Source organism: Hemiscyllium ocellatum, chromosome 23 (assembly GCF_020745735.1).
Source record: "Hemiscyllium ocellatum isolate sHemOce1 chromosome 23, sHemOce1.pat.X.cur, whole genome shotgun sequence".
NCBI classification, from domain to species: Eukaryota; Metazoa; Chordata; class Chondrichthyes; order Orectolobiformes; family Hemiscylliidae; genus Hemiscyllium; species Hemiscyllium ocellatum.
Window position 1 is genome coordinate 57086957 of NC_083423.1, and position 12662 is coordinate 57099618.

General features: G+C 43.0%; 1 pseudogene; it reads right to left on the reverse strand.

The window, feature by feature from the left end:
* Positions 1-3191: 3191 nt before the first annotated feature.
* LOC132826825 (histidine ammonia-lyase-like) overlaps positions 3192-12662 on the reverse strand; it is a 31082-nt pseudogene continuing 21611 nt past the window's right edge.

Genomic DNA, 12662 nt, shown 5'->3' on the forward strand with positions numbered 1-12662 from the left:
GTCCTAGGGAGTGTTGCTGAACAAAGAGACCTTGGAGTGCAGGTTCATAGCTCCTTGAAAGTTGAGTTGCAAGTAGATAGGATGGTGAAGAAGGTGTTTGGTATGCTTTACTTTATTGGTCAGAACATTGAGTAAAGGAGTTGAGAGGTCATGTTACGGCTGTACAGGACATTCATTAGGCCACATTTGGAATATTGCATGCAATTCTGGTCTCCTTCCTTTTGGAAAGATGTTGTGAAACTTGAAAGGGTTCAGAAAAGATTGACAAGGATTTTGCCAGGGTTGAAGGATTTGAGCTATAAGAAGAGATTGAATTGGCTGGGGCTGTTTTCCCTCGAGTGTCATAGGCTGAGGGGTGACCTTATAGAGGTTTATAAAATCATGAGGGGCATGAATAGGATAAATTGACAAAGTCTTTTCCCTGGGCTAAGGAGTCCAAAACTAGAGGGCATAGGTTTAGGGTGAGAGGGGAAAGATATAAAAGAGACCTAAGGGGCAACTTTTTCACACATAGGGTGGTACGGGATGGAATGAGCTGCCAGAGGAGGTGGGTGGAAGCAAGTACAATTGCAACATTTAAAAGGCATTTGGATGGGTATATGAATAGGAAGGGTTTGGAGGGATATGGGCCAAGTGCTGGCACATGGGACCAGATTGGGTTGGGATATCTGGTCGGCATGGACAAGATGGACCGAAGGGTCTGTTTCTGTGCTGTACATTTCTATGACTATGACTCTAAGTCAATTTAGTGAGAAATTTGAAGAAAAGTGTTTTGAAATGAGGAAGGTCCAGCCTCAAATGCTGGACTGGGACCAGATATTGGATTAGGTACCTAGAAATCAGTGTCAGAGTCCTGTAGGTTATCTATGTAAAATACCTCAACACAGTAAATAACTCAAAGCAGTTTGCAGGAATGATTATTAAACAAATGCAAATATTAGGATAGGTCTACAGAGAGTTGTGAACATAGCCAAGTCTATCACGCAAGCTAAGCTTTCATCCATTGACTCCATGTGTACTTCATGCTACCTTGGAAAGGCAGCCAACATCATCAAACACCTCTCCCACCCTGGTTACAATCTCTTCCAACTTCTTCCATGGTGCAGAAGATACAAAAACTTAAACACACATACCAACAGATATAAGAGTAGCTTCTTCCTCACTGTTATTAGATTTCTGAATGGACTTCTCAAATTTTACATTTAATATTGATCTTGTTTTTTGTGTACCTTCTCTGTAGCTGTAACGTTGTATTCTTCACTCTTTTCTATTACCATATTACATTTTGTATAGTATGATCTGCCTGCACTGGATTGTACCAAAAGAGGTAGATTTTAAGAATTTCCAAAAGGGATAGGGATAGAGAGATGAAGAGATTGGGAAAAAAAGGATTCTGGCAGCAGCTGAAGGCACAGCAGAAAGTAGTGGACCAATGATAATCAGGAATGTGCAAATTGGAGGAGCGCAGATATCTTAGAGGTTTTTATGTGATTGATGAAATGACATATCTAGAGAGGGTTGAGGGAGCCACACAGCGATTTCAATATAAAGAATTTTAACATGGAAGTCCTCTTTAAACAAGAGGTAATGTAGGTCTACAAGCACTGGGTTGAGTTAGGATACAGGCCAGCAGTGTTTTTAAATGTGTTGAAGCTTACAGAGGCTGAGAGCTGGATGTACAACCAAATGTGTTGGGAAGTTAAGCATAGGGTTAAGTAAAGCTGTATAAGGGTTTCGGTAAATTAGCTGATATAGACAAAGAGTCAGGTCATGTTAGGGAGGTGGAAATAGGTCTAAGTAATGACAGATTAATCAGTGATGCTGTAGAGTGCCAACTAGAGTATCAGGAGGTACAAGGAAGACAAAGGGAAAGACTGTTGCAGAAAATGGCTGAGTTAGCCTCAGTCTCAGACATCACAGTGAACTGGAAAGGTCAGAATCTCAAATATCTTCATTGATGAAACATTAGTAACAGAGTGTGACCTTCTGGAAATATGAGATATTCAAGTGGATAGGAACAAGGTTAATGATTCAATTTAACCTGTAATTACATAACAGCGAAATCAGTAAGGGGAGAGGGGGTCCTGCTTTATGAATGTTCAAAAGCTCGTACTTACAAACGAGATCTCATATTAATTTTAAGGATCCAATGTGTGAACATTTGTTAGTACTTGTGAGTTGTTATTTTATATTGTGCTCTGACTTGTGTACAAATTGATTTACAATGATACTGAAAACAGAGCATTGTTTGTGACGTGGGGTCGCCTGTGCAAATGCGGAAAATAGAAATCATGAATGAATGGGCGGGTCAAGACTATACACAGACTGCAGTAAGTCAAGTAAATCTTCCATCATCACCTTCATGGATGTCTTGTGATGGGCAAAATGCCAGTTTTGCTAGTTGCTTGCTCCCAAATATTTTCTAGGAGAAAGTGAGGACTGAAGATGCTGGAAATCGGTGTTGAGTGTGTGGTGCTGGAAAAGCACAGCAGGTCAGGCAGCATCCAAGGAGCAGGAGAATCATAAGCCCTTCATCAGGAACGAGGCTTGTGGGCCAGGGAGGGCTGAAAGATAAATGGAAAGGGGGCGGAATTGGGGGGTAAGGTAGCTAAGAGTGCAATAGGTAGATGAAGGTGAGGGAGAAGGTGATAGGTTGGAAGAGGAGGGTGGAGCGTATAGATGGGAAAGGTGATGGACAGGTCAAGAGGGCTTGGGACTGGGATAATGTGGGGGGAGGGGAAATGGGGAAACTGGTGAAAATCCAAACATCTTCTCTTTGGATTTTAAAGTATTCAAAAATTCCTTGGGGAAGAAGAGATAGCAGGCAGATGGGATTAGTTTAGATTAGCATATGGTCAGCATAGACATGATGGGCCAAAGGGCCTGTTCCTGTGCTGTATTGGCTCATGTTCCATGTTCAATGCCCACATCCTGCGAGTGAACTTTTAACATTAATACCGGGAACAGAGTCTGGAATGAGAGGCAAAATCTTAGGAATCATCACTCTATTGCTATGACAGGAGGCTAACAATCTCTATACCTTCAAACTATACAAGGTGTCCGTCTTCCTTTCAGTTGTCCTTTTCAGATACTGCAATTCTCTGTCACTGTTTATTAATATTTCTGATCATGTTGTGATTTATTATGGTGGCTCACACCTATTGGCAGAATGCTTGGACTCTGTACTCTGTCTATTCTGGTATTTGAGGTGACTCATGGTGTTCAATATATGGTTGTACTGTTTGCCAAACCTGTGAACAGAAACCATTGTGGATATAACAGTTAGACCAGCATTTCACAAATTTGTTAAAAATCAGTTCACAAGCTTCCTGTCCCCAGTTGGAGCTGAACCCAATCCCTCGGCAATTTACTAGGACATTTTTATATATCTAGGAGATAATGTAATATGGCCACCAAACTCTCCAGAAATCACTCAACATGGAGGTGTTATGGTCATTGTTGTGTTTGACCTTCTCACTGACTCATCTATTCTTTCAATGAAAATTGCAATCTCCCTACCCAAATGCAAATCCCAATTCCAGAATCCACAGCTGCAGTGGAAAGCAGATTTAGGAATGGATTTTAACTCCTTTATTTTTTCTTGATAAACCTTGCTTTTGTACTTAAAAAAAGCAAAACTCACAATCAGGACATTAACACTAGACTAATGGCTGGCAAAAAATAGCACACACTGAAACATATACTGAAACATAGACATATGCTGACATGCATACACAGATTTCATATAGATTAATAGCTTATCTGATAATTTTCTCGTTGCTTTTGTGGGAATTTGTAGTATGTGAAAATTAGCTATTTTGTTTCCTAGAATACAGAAGTGTAGACGCCAACAGAAATCCATTAAATCTAACAAGCTGTTAATAATGTGAAAGGTGCTTTTGAAATACTGTCCTTTACAGTCTGATTGATAAGCAAGATGAAGAAAAAGTGAGGACTGCAGATGCTGTAGATCAGAGTCAAAAGATGTGGTGCTGGAAAAGCAGAGCAGGTCCAGCAGCATCTAAGGAGCAGGGGAGTCGATGTTTCGGGAATGTGAAGGGCTTATGCCTGAAACATCGACTTTCCTGCTCCTTGGATGCTGCCTGACCTGATAAGCAAGTGTCCTGTGTGTCTGAGCTTGTCTATATTTTCTGTTTCAGTGTGCCTTTCCATGTTTGTTTCAGTGTGTGTGTGTGTGTTTGTGTGTGTGCGAGGGCATCACAGTGGCTCATTGTTTAGCACTGCTGCCTCACGGCACCAGGGACCTGGGTTCAATTCCAACATTTGGGTGACTGTCTGTGTGGATTTTGCACGTTCTCCCCATGTCCACATGGGTTTCCTCTGGGTGCTCCAGTTTCCTCTCACTGTCGAAAAATGTGCAGGTTAGGTGGAGTGGCTGTGCTAAATTGCCCATAGTGTCCAGGGCTGTGCAGGCTAGGTGGATTAGCCATGGGAAATGCAGGGTTACAGAGATAGGCTAAGGAGAGTGGTCTTCAGAGGGGTTGGTATGGATTGGCTGAATGGCCTGCTTCCACACTGTAGGGATTCTGTGAATGTGTGCATGAGAGAGTGAGTGAGAGTGTATTTGTGAGGAAATGATTGAGAGAGTGATTGTGTATGAATGGGAGAGGATAAGCAGATGTATGTGTGTGACTGTGTGTGGGGAAGGAAGAATGAAGGTGAGCAAATTTGTGAGTGTGAGGAGTGTGTGTGAATGAGTGTGCGAGCCTGAGCTGTTCAGATAGCCACCATTTACCTCCTCCACCCCATCCCCCAATCCTATCTTAACTCGCAGCTCCCATGTTCATGTGAATTCCACTGGGCCGTCTCAGAGTTCAGAGGTGAACAAAGGTCATTGTGAGTTAAGCCCAACAGCCATGGGCTCTACCGCATTCCTCAGTGATCATGGCCTGGGTTTAGTCATTTATTTCTCTAGCTCTACACCTGAACTGATGAAGCAAACAAATATTTTATTAGTTTCAAAAACAGAAATTGCTGGAGAAACTCAGTAGGTCTGGCAGCATCTGCGGAGAAAAAAACAGAATTAACATTTTGGGTTCCCTGGCCCTTCTTCGGAATGGGGCAGAGCAGGGGTAGGCCATTCAGCCCATTGAGTCTACTCTGCCATTCAATGAGATTGTGGCTGATCTGATCACATTCAACTCTACATTCCTGTCTTTTCCTCAATTACCTTCCTGATTAAAAATCTGGCTGGTTCATCCATCTGGTTTTCTGATGTCCTTTAGGGAAGGAAATCTACCGTCCTTACCTGGTCTGATGGACATGTGACTCCAGACCACAGCAATGTGGTTGATTCTTGACTGCCCTCTGAAATGATCTAGAGAGCCACTCAGTCCAAGACCAATTAGGGCTGGGCAACAAATGCTGCTGACCCAGACTACATGACGGAAATTTTAAAAAACACACCTTTTCCTCAATCAGCAGCTGCCGAACAATTTCAAAATCCGGGGCCATAAATCGATCCTTAACTAAAGGCCTGCAAAACAGAAGCAGAAAGACAACAAGCAAGACTTAAACTTCAGAATCTAGCATAGGACCAGAGTCCACGTGTTTCATATATTTTCTGATTCTCTTTTCTACTTGCTACTTCCTTCTGGAAGTCTACTTGAACAGTAGATCAGGAACCTTTAACAACAGAAATGCTTGATTTTTTGACACTGATTCCTTGAAATGTTTGAGTTTGAGTTTAACTTACTTCACCACTGAGCGAACCAGCTGGTAGACTCTCTCCAACGGCTCCGTCGTGTGCAGTGGACGCAGGAACTCAAAAGCCTGACATGCTGCAAGGAGTTCGATAGCAAGAACTGGAAGAAAATTGTTCCCACAGCAGATTGTCAATCTAACATTTAGCTAGTTCAGCTTGATGCCAACTGACCAAATTTGAATTTATATGGTGCCTTTAACTTTTCAAGGAATGTTATGAACAATATATTGGCAATGGGTCAAAGAACGATACATGACAGAGTCGTGGAGGTGTGCAGCATGGAAACAGACCCTTTGCGCCAACTTGTCCACACTGACCAGATATTCTAAATTAATCTAGCCCCATTTGCCAGCATTTGGTCCCTATTTCTCCAAAGCCTTCCTATTCATATACCCATCCAGATTCCTTTTAAATGTAATTGTACCAGCCTCCACTACATCTTCTGACAGCTCATTCCATACACTCACTATTCTCTGCATGAAAAGGTTGCCCCGCAGGTCCCTCTTGAATCTTTCCTCTCTCGTCTTAAACCTACATCATCTGGTTTTGGACTATCCTCCCCTGGGTAAAAGACCTTGGCTATTTATCCTATTCATGCCCATCATGATTTTATAAACCATTATAAGGTCACGTGTCATTCTTTCCCATACCCCCAACAGCTGGCACTGTGGCTCAGTGGTTAAAATTTGAATTTGATTGCACAGGCTAGATGTTTTCACTGGCTGGGGAGTCTAAAAACAGGGGTCATAGACTCAGGATATAGAATCTCTATGGTGTGCAAACAGGTTATTCAGCCCACCTAAGCCACACTGACCTTCCAAAGAGCTTCCCATCTGGATCCATCTCCTATAACCCTGCATTCTGTGTGGCTATCACATGCCTGGACACTATGAGCAATTTAGTATTACCTGCACATCTTTGGACTATAATGAAACTGGGGCACCCAAAGGAAACCCATGCAAACATAGGGAGAATGTGCAAACTCTACACAGACAGTTGTCCAAAGGTGGAATTGAACTAGGGTCACAGGTATTGTGAGGCAGCAGTGCTAACCACTGAGCCACTGTTCAATATTGGGTCAGACTACTTCAGACTGAGATGAGAAAGGATTTCTTCAATTGAAGGATAATGAACCTGTGGAACTGTCTACCACAGAAGGCTAAGTCACAGAATATATTCAAGAAAGAGATAGGTAAATATTTAGATCTTAAAGGCATCAAGGAGTATGGAGAGAAAATGGAGAGATGTGTTATGACACAGGGTAACTCCTCTCCCTGCTATTTTAAACCAGCAACACAGAAAAGATTTACCCTGTGAGGTAATCTGTAAAAATTTGAGAGGCCAAGAACTATCCCAAAGATCACTATTTAAAGTACAAATTAACAACTTTATTTCTTAAAGTATAACAGAATAATTAACTAACAACAATTTACAACTCCTTTCTCTAACTTATCTTTTACCTTCCCCTTTGACAATACCAGTCTGATTAAACCTCCGATTAAGATTTACCAAAAATTCAAATTTCAAAATCATCCAGCTGTTGAATCTTCTTTTTATGTCTTTCTGTGCCTTCTTTTCTTCTTTTTAGAGATTTCTGTTTTACAGGTCATTGATAGATAAAGGTACCTTTAAGAGAGCTACTTTGCGGGCAGACTGCATGTGTTGTGGCTTCTCCCTCAACTGTACAATTTTTCCCTGGTCTTATACCCCCAAAGCATCGGATTGTGTCATTGGCTTTTAATATTATCAATATACTAAATTCAAACTTGATTGGAGTTTGGTTTTTTGGGGGGTATAATTTAAACTGATCGGCTGCATTCGATTTTTTTTTTGTCTCCAGGCAACGAACTACTCTAGCTACTGGACCAAAAGGTTACATTGTGTCTTGTTCAGAACATTTGGTGCTGTCAGGTAGTTCTGCTAGCTTTTAACTCTCTTAAAGGTACAGTATACGTTTACACCTTCAGAACATATGGCAGAGAGATTGAGGATCAGCCAAGATCCTATTGAATGGTGGAGCATACTCAAAGGGCTGAATAACCTACTCTTGCTCTTAGTTTTATTGTTTGACATGACAATCCCGATAACAGAGTCTTACCTTGCTCGACATGCTCAATAACTCTCAGCGCTTTCCTGGCGGCCCATCCGCCCATGGAGACATGGTCCTCAGTGGCAGCGCTGGTGGACAGAGAGTCTACAGAGGATGGATGGCATAGCACCTTATTCTCGGAGACTAGGGAAAATGAGAAGTCATTGCCTGTGACTGGATGTTCTCAGTGTTTCAGTGATGGTGTGTAATTACTAAACATTGCAACATCAATAAGAAATTTCATAACATGTTTTATTAGAAAACAAAGTGAGAAATAGTATTCCTATAGCACTTTTCATTGTTGAGCAGTGGTAAGATCACACTGAGAATACTGTCTTGATCTCCTTGCTTAAGGGCTGTACATGAAGCAATTCAGAGAGTGGTCCTTGGACTGATTCCTGGGATGAAGATGTTTCTTGAGGACGATGGGTCTATACTCAGGGAAGTTTAGAGGAACACGAGGTGATCCTAATAAAACATATGAGATTTTGAGAGAGTTTGACGCTGAGCTAGGGGGCATTAGTTTTGAAATAAGGAGTCTTCCAGAGTTTAGATTAGATTCCCTACAGTATGGAAACAGGCCCTTCGGCCCAACTAGTTTACACCAACCCTCTGAAGAGTAACCCACCCAGACCCATTCTCCCTGAATGATGCACCTAACTCTATGGGCAATTTAGCATGACCAATTCACCTGACCTGCACATCTTTGGACTGTAGGAAGAAACCGAGGGAACCCATGCAGACACGGGGAGTATGTGCAAACTCCACACAGACAGTCACCAAAGGCTGGAATCGAACCTTGGTGCTGTGAGGCAGCAGTGCTAACCACTGAGCCACTGTGCCGCTCCAGATGAGGAGGCATTTCTTCTTTCAGATTTTCTTCAATGATGTTGACTTGTGGAATTCCTTTGCTAAAGGCAGCAGCGGAAGATGAATATAATCAAGGCTGGCTCAGGCCCATTTCTGATCAGAATGAATCAACGATGTTTGGAGGGATAAACAGAAAAATGGAGTTGAGGCCACAATCTGACCAGGCTTGATCTTATTACATGGCAGAGCAGGCTTGAAGGACTGAATGGCCTACTCCCACTCCTGCTTGCGTGTGTTTCTTATTTACATGATATCCTAAAACATTTCACAGCCACTGTTTTGAAGTGTAGTCAGCTTTGTAATGTAGTAAAAGCAACAGCCAATTTGCACACAGGAAAATCCTGCACACAGCAACGTGACATTGAGCAGGTCACTTGTTCTGGTGATGTTGGTTGATGTATGAATATTGGCCAAGACAGTTTGCAGGACCCCACCCCTCCAGTACCTTCCTTACCCCTACTCTTCTTGAAAATAGTGGGATCCTTTGCACCAACCTGAAAGGGCAGACAGGATCTTGGTTAAACATATTCATGAAATGATGACACCTCTGACAGTGCAGTACTTTGAGGAAGTATTAGCCTGTATTATACCTGTGTTCACTGGAAATAAACAAAACATTATACAGATGGATGCAAAATATTGATGAGTCTGGATGGACTTAGAAATCAAGAAGCATTGATAAAGGGTTAGTGCTTCTGGTTAAAGGTCATTGACAGGAAATGATAACCTTTCTGTCTTATCCCCAGATGCTGGCTGATCTGCCTGAAGCTTCTAGTGCTTTCCATTTGCATTTCGAGACAATTCATTCCTTGTTGTTGTACTTTTTCCTTGTCTCCATTAGTTGATGGTACAAGGAGTGAAGGGGATGGTGATGGCCTAGTGGTATTATTGTTGGACTATCAACCCAGAGATCCAGACAATGTTTGGGGACCCGGGTTCGATTCCCATTGTGGCAGGTGGTGGAATTTGAAATCAATGAAATTAAGAGTCTAATGCTGATTGTTGGAAAAATCGACCTGGATCACTCATGCCCTTTAGGGAAGGGAACTGGTCCTTACCTGGTCTGGCCTACATGTGATTCCAGACTCACAACAATGTGGCTTACTCTTAACTGCACTCTGGGCAATAAATGCTGCCTGGTCAGTGAATGAATAAAGGACATTGTTTAAAAGTGAGTCTTTAAAGAATTAATTCATGGGATGTCAGCATTGAGCAGCCCTAGCTCCTCCAAAGTGGAGATGAGTTGCCTTCTTGAACCACTGCAGTCCATGTGCTGTAAGTTGACCCACAATACCCTTAGGGAGGGAGTTCCAAAATCTTGACCAAACGACAATGTATTTCCAAGTCAGGATGGCGAGTGGCTTGGACGGGAAGTTGCAGCATGAGATGCAGAGGAATGATAATGTGAGGTGAAACGTATGAAGGAATCGTTGTACAGATTGAAGGGTAATGACTGGAAGTCACTGCAGAAGTGATGAAATCGAAAGACATGAGATTAGCATTTTAGGGAAATAGGTGGGCACAAAGCAGGGGAATGAGACTGACTGAACCACTGTACAAAGACACAAAAAGGAACTAATGGGCCAAGTGGCTTCTTTTCGAGCTATAATGACTTGCTGGAGAGAAGATTCTCCTAATGTCAGGGAGTTGGGCTGGAAAGCTAGGGAAATAACAGAGAGTCACGACAGGGACAGTACAGTGACACATGCTCACTTCGGGGTATCTTTCTGGGGATGATGAGAGTGGGATTGGGGTGTCGAAATGCAGTTTGCGCATTTAATCCTCAATTTCCAAACATTTAGAGGGTTCTGCAGCATTTAGTCAGCAGCGCCACCCCAACGGACAGTGTACACAGGGCTTGCTTCACTAAAGGCTGCAACAGGGAGCAAATCGCTGACAAGCTACTGGTTTCTCCTCAAAAGGGAGTGATAATGACTCCCCTCTCCAGTCACATTGATTGAGTCACCATCACATTCTCCTGCTCTCTTAGTGGAGCTGTCTGCCCTTTGACTAGGAACCAGCAATAGGGTCCTGTACCTTGGCCACCCTCTCTGTACTGGACACCAGCTCCGAGTCAGTGCCTCTGAGCAAAGAGCTGGCCCTGCAAGTATGAGCTCTTTTGGTCATAACATCAAGTTCCTGAAGCACATGGGAAATTCTGGTTTTCATACTCTCTCTTAAACCATGGCACTTAGTTCAAGAAATTGCAGAATCCACAATTTATTTGCTTTATTTGAGAGATGAGCAGTTGGTTCTACAGAAGAATCATACTGGACTCAAAACATTAACTCTGTCTGCCTCTGTCTCTCTCTCTCTCTCTCTGTCTTTAGATACTGCCAAACTGCTAATTGGAAAGGATATACTCTTACGTGGGGCAATCTCACACAGGGTGGTGTGGTAGCTCAGTGGTTAGCACTGCTGCCTCATAGTGCCAGGGACCTGGGCTTGATTCCCACCTTGAACGACTGTCTGTGTGGAGTCTCCCTGTGTCTGCATGGATTTCCTCTGGGTGCTGTGGTTTCCTCCCACAATCTAAAGGGGTGCAGGTCAGGTCAATTGGCTGTGCTAAATTGCCCATAGTAATAGGTGCATTAGTCAGGGGTAAATATAGGGTAGGGGAATGGGTCTGGGTGAGTTACTCTTCTGAGGGTCGGTGTGGACCTGTTGGGCCGAAGGGCCTGTTTTCATATTCTAGGGAGTCTAATCTAGAACAAGAGGTTTTAGAATAAGGGCTAGCAGATTTAAAACAAAAAGGAATTACTTATCTCAAAGGGAGTTGAGTCTGTGGAATTCACTCCCCCATAGTGGGGTGGATGCTGGGAAACTGAATACAGTTAAGGAGGAGATATACACATTTTTAATGAATAATGGGTGGAAGGGTTAGGGAGAGTGGGCAGGAAATTGGAGTTGAGGCCTAGATGAGATCAGCCATGTTCATATTAAATGGTGGAGCAAGCCTGTGTGACTGCAAGGCCTTCCTCCTGCTCCTAGTTCTTATATTTTTATGTTTCTCCACTGTTCTTAGTGTTTGCTTTAGATTTCCAGCATTCACGGAATTTTTGCATTAACTTCCACAGTCAGTGAGTGTGTTTACCTAATGCGGCCGCTGTACAGTGTGGCATCATGAAGCCACAGTTCAGGCCCCCCTCATTAACCAGGAAGGCAGGCAGTTCACTCAGGGACGGGTTACACAGTCTCTCGATCCTCCTCTCACTGATTGATGCCAGTTCGTGAACACCGATTGCCAGGTAGTCAAGGGCCTGTTCCAAAAAGACAAGGGTCACTATGTTCATTGTACATACGGTCACCAATTAATTATAACCGTTTTCAATAAAAAATGCTGGAGGCCAGCTCTTCAGCTGAATAATTCACCCCCAAACACTGGCCTCCAAATGACTGCCAATGACATTGTTGGATGTTGTGTGGGGAGGGACAGCAGCTTGCAGGCTTGCAAGCGTGAACTCTGGGAAACGCACAACATGCCTGACCAGGAGTCTCTGTGTGACTCTGACATAAACTCTTAGGGCTCAGTACCAGCCTATCCACCAGCTGACTGTCAATGCTGTTCCAGACAAAAGACTAGACTCCACTGACACTGGCCAATCGAATACTCCCTCTCCTCCATTCCTGAGGATCATTGCAGAATAGGAAACTGGATATGGTTCCCTCACTCAGTCCTTACTCAGAGAGTGGGGTCCTCTCTGTATCACTGGGTAATGAGACTGCTTCCTGAGTCAGATCAGCCATCAGAAATAAACAGTGAAACAATTGTATCCACAATCTGTCAAGTTCACTGAGGGTATAGACAATAAAAATGTCCCTTAATGCACATTCTGAATTACTCTCTCTCAAGCTATTTTAATATAGCTTTATATTTCTGTGACAATGGAAGAAAGTGAGGATTGCAGATGCTGGAAAGTCAGAGACAAAAAGTGGGGCGCTGGAAAAAGCACAGCAGGTCAGGCAGCATCTGAGAAG